This window comes from Triticum aestivum, chromosome 7B, assembly GCF_018294505.1.
Source record: "Triticum aestivum cultivar Chinese Spring chromosome 7B, IWGSC CS RefSeq v2.1, whole genome shotgun sequence".
In the NCBI taxonomy this organism is placed as follows: domain Eukaryota; kingdom Viridiplantae; phylum Streptophyta; class Magnoliopsida; order Poales; family Poaceae; genus Triticum; species Triticum aestivum.
The window spans coordinates 525718884-525723842 of record NC_057813.1 but is presented as its reverse complement, the minus strand read 5'-3'; the positions used below and the strand labels follow the sequence as shown (position 1 = coordinate 525723842).

Genomic DNA, 4959 nt, shown 5'->3' with positions numbered 1-4959 from the left:
GGTCAAACTTTGTGTAGTTTGACTTTGTCCAAATCTTATATGCGGAGTAAAAAAACGGAGGGAGTACTAAACACGGCGCAAGGCTACTCTCCAATCGTAACCACACTTTTTTATCTTTTACAGCCTATTAAGCACTCGGTATTAAACAATATATTATTGTCTCCATGCAACAACATCATCACATGTAGTCTCTCTTCTAAGAAATAACCTCAGTAAACTCACAACATTGTGTATCCATTTAATCCATATATTTTAGAACTTCTTTTATTTTATTTTATACTTATGTGATTTCACTTTCCAACGATTAAGACGTACGTTGCACGTGCAAACTTACTAGTAACTTAAAATGCCAACAAAATCGTTCGCTAACCCCCACCTCGCGAACATTCGCCAACTAAGGGGTCCAAAAAATAAGGGCAACGCTGGGTTTCGATCCCAACTTGGATAGTGCTATCTTTTCCCATGGAATTTGTGCCAGCCCGGATTGACTTGACCATCATCTGTTGCACCTTTTCTCGTAACAGAGTCTGGTATCCATGCAGTGCCTCCAAGCAACACTCCACGGGGACGTAGCTCTTGTTAAATACCGCCATGGCATCGACTGCCTATAAATACCAAGCACGTAGTACACTTGTAACCATCAATCACCAGTCTAGCCAATCATTCATCCAGAGAAGAAGAGTGCAGTGAACAGTGTGAGATCGACGGTAGCGCGCGCGATGGGGAAGAATGGCAACCACCTGTGCTGCTTCTCTCTGCTGCTGCTGCTTCTCGCCGGGTTGGCGTCCGGCCATCAAGTCCTCTTTCAGGTACGCACGCTCATGGTTCCCTTTTGATTCATGTATTTAAGGAGCTTAATTAACTGCGGGAGCATAATGGATGTTTGTTCATGCCATAATCTTGTTGCAGGGGTTCAACTGGGAGTCGTGGAAGCAGAGCGGCGGGTGGTACAACATGATGATGGGCAAGGTCGACGACATCGCCGCCGCCGGAGTCACGCACGTCTGGCTGCCGCCTCCCTCGCACTCCGTATCCAACCAAGGTCCCTCTCTCTCCCGACCAAATTCATCCGTATCTCAACATCTACAAGAAATAGAAGCGTGGAGTGGAGAACATGCTAAGTTCGATTGCGATGTTTCGTTGAGCACGATGGAGTGGAGAAACTGGCAGTAATTAGTTATTTCGTTGAGCACGATGTTTCGACAGCAACCAGAAGCATCTATTTTCCTACTCTATTTTTCGACGAACAAAATGTGCAAATACGGTCAAGAAGTATACAGTATACGAACTAAAACGATCGACTCGGGTGCAGGTTACATGCCTGGTCGGCTGTACGACATCGACGCGTCCAAGTACGGCAACGCGGCGGAGCTCAAGTCGCTCATCGCCGCGCTCCACGGCAAGGGCGTGCAGACGATCGCCGACATCGTCATCAACCACCGCTGCGCCGACTACAAGGACAGCCGCGGCATCTACTGCATCTTCGAGGGCGGCACCTCCGACGGCCGCCTGGACTGGGGCCCCCACATGATCTGCCGCGACGACACCACCTACTCCGACGGCACCGCTAACCTCGACACCGGCGCCGACTTCGCCGCTGCGCCCGACATCGACCACCTCAACGACCGCGTCCAGCGCGAGCTCAAGGAGTGGCTCCTCTGGCTCAAGAGTGACCTCGGCTTCGACGCGTGGCGGCTCGACTTCGCCAGGGGCTACTCGCCGGAGATGGCCAAGGTGTACATCGACGGCACGTCCCCGAGCCTCGCCGTGGCCGAGGTGTGGGACAACATGGCCAGCGGCGGCGACGGCAAGCCCAACTACGACCAGGACGCGCACCGGCAGAATCTGGTGAACTGGGTGGACAAGGTGGGCGGCGCGGCATCGGCTGGCATGGTGTTCGACTTCACGACCAAAGGGATATTGAACGCCGCCGTGGAGGGCGAACTGTGGCGGCTGATCGACCCGCAGGGGAAGGCCCCCGGCGTGATGGGGTGGTGGCCGGCCAAGGCCGTCACCTTCGTCGACAACCACGACACGGGCTCCACGCAGGCCCTGTGGCCATTCCCCTCCGACAAGGTCATGCAGGGCTACGCATACATCCTCACCCACCCCGGCACACCATGCATCGTAAGCAAACCAACTTTGGAACCCACCCCACCCCATGATTCATGACCACTCATTCAGGAAACTAAAATCTGTTGTCTCGATGATTCGCAGTTCTACGACCATTTCTTCACCTGGGGTTTCAAGGATGAGATCGCGGCGCTGGTGAAGATCAGGAAGCGCAACGGCATCACGGCGACGAGCGCACTCAAGATACTCATGCACGAAGGAGATGCCTACGTTGCCGAGATCGACGGCAAGGTGGTGGTGAAAATCGGGTCCAGATATGACGTCGGGGCGGTGATACTGGCTGGGTTCGCAACGTCGGCGCACGGCAACGGCTACGCCGTCTGGGAGAAGACCGCTGCCGCGGCAACAGTACAACGGAGCTGAAGCCTCCACTGATCCACCACTCGATCGAGCATGAATTTTCTGAAGCAAATGATTCACTTCTGCAGTTCTGCTATAGACACGCAGATATTATTAACTATGTATACGTCTACCCAAAATTGATGAGCTCTACGAATTGCTCACACGACTGTAGTAAATAAAGCACTGAGGATATGAAGAGGTATAAGAGGTAATTGCACCATTTGCCATTTCTTTGCCATGTGCATGATAAGACGTTGAGTAGGGTGTGATGAGTCAAATGACATAACATGAAAGAGCGAAGAAGAAAAACTAAATAGAAAATTTTGCATGGATCTCAATGTAAGATCTCACGGATAAAGCATCGACTGAGACTTCGTTAAGTCCCAGTCGACTGAGACTTACCAAGACTGCGCTGAGTTATCTGTTGGATGCTCATGCATAAATTTGTTTTGGAATAAGAAGCTCCAGCGCCGGGCGAAGCAACCTCCCTTCTTTATCCTCTGCTCGCCGCTGCCGCCAGGACCTCTTGTCCTCCTGCTCAGTGGTGAATGAGTGGCCTGGCGGAGGGTGCGATGGCAGGCGGCGCGTCGGGGTCGCAAGAGCCTGTCCTGGGCGTGGAAGACATCGTAGCGCTGGATCTTGCCCATGGTGGCGGCGCCTACAGATGGGCACAACCCGGATCTGGCGTCTGGCTTGCTGCAGGTGGCGTGCGTGGGACGGTGTTGGTGGATGTGTTACTCGGGCAGCACGATACTAGCGGTGGGTGGATGCGGTGTGGCTGGCTGGCACGTGATTCTCGGTGGCCGGCGGTGGGAGGCGGTGTGAGTCTGTTGTGGTGATGGCAGCGTGAACCTGGCAAGAGTGCTCTAGTAGGCGGCGCCCTTCCTTATCCTATGCCCAAGGTGCGGACGGTGGTTGAGGGCTCGCGCTTAGGCGGACCAGAACTCGGCCCGAGGCTGGTCGGAGCGACCGCTCAGGGTGGGTAAGGTTGGGCTCGGTCTGAGTGGTGGTTGCGGGTGGTGAGGTTCCTCTCCTCATGGGCGGCGGTGGTGATCGTGGAATCAGTGCACCGATGGACGAATCGACGCCGAAGGCCACAAACGTGGCATCGTGCGAGCTTACCTGGTACAAGGCCAGAGTGCTATGGTTGGGGCTTGTTTGGCGACGTCCGTCAGCATTCGCTCGTTCGTGTCCCTCCAGGTCCATCGGGACTGGCCGGGGACACACGGGTGGGCGCTTCCTACCATGGAGGCGTTAACCCAAACCCGGTGGTTGCCGGGCTAGGAGTGGATGGAAGTGCATCTGCTCCTCCTACCGTGATTGGTGCGCTATGATGTGGCCAGTTTCCGGTGTCTCTAGACATGGATACTGGGGAAGCGGTTCTCGGGTGGTGGTCAGCATGGTTGGCTCTCCGACCAGCACTATGCCAGAAGTGGCGGCTATATCTTTTTGTAGGGTCGAAGGTATGTCTAAAGAGAGGATTGAAAGTATGTCTTCGAGGTTTTGGGCGCTTGGGGTGCGACAGAGTGGACGCCTATGGTCTCGAACATGCTTCTTGCTTGAAGCACCTCCCACATGCCTCAAGCAATAGCCCGAAAAGATTTCAATTCGATGATGTTGGTGTTCTGGACTATGTGGAAACATTGCAATGACCTGGTGTTCAACAAAGTAACACCTTCTACTTCTACGACTTTAGTGCTCCAGAGGATCTTGGAGGAGAGCAAGTCTTGGGTTGTGGCCGGCTTGTTTAGAGGTGATTTGTCACCACATTTTGCGGAACTATCTAGATGGGTGAGCAGCGGTAGAGCCAGGAAATTCGAATGAGGAGGGCCAAGTATTGTTAATTCTTGTTAGAGAGGGCCAGTTCATGAAAATACATCACTTTAGCAGCAAAAACATCAAAGTTTACACTAATACTAGACTCAAATCAGTAGTGTTAGGGGGGGGGGGGGGGCCAGGGCCCCTGCTGGTCCCCCTGTCTCCGCCACTGTGGATGAGTAGCGAGTAATTGTTATATCGTACATGTGGTTGAGGCCGTCGGACTTTGTAAAACTCTAGACGGGCGTCTTGCCCTCTCTCCTATCAATATACGATACACATGCTTGTGCGTATTATAAGAAAAAGACTAATTGTCAAAATAAATTGACTATTTTTCCAATTTCAATTCTTGGCTGATTTAGCTTTACCTAGCAAGTCAAATAACACCCTACACATGCAAGTCTAGAGTATAGGCAATGGAAAGTAAAGACATTGCAAGTGAGAGTAATGTGGAGAGATGTATTTAGAGATACGCAAACACAATGGTGATATGGATGATTTTTGACCCGTGGTTCAGATAGGTGGATCTTCGTGGATCCAATCTGCATTCATGTTTCTATGGGTTGGATCCTTCTGATCTACGATTCTTTTTATCGACGACTGTTGTTATTCTGGTGCGCTGGTTATGTGGGTCTTAACACGACGACTTCCTGACTGTCTACTACA

At 52.3% G+C, this 4959-nt stretch overlaps 1 pseudogene; it reads left to right on the top strand.

The window, feature by feature from the left end:
* Positions 1–661: 661 nt before the first annotated feature.
* On the top strand, positions 662–2669 carry LOC123161370 (alpha-amylase type A isozyme-like; annotated as a pseudogene).
* The last annotated feature ends 2290 nt before the right edge of the window (positions 2670–4959 follow it).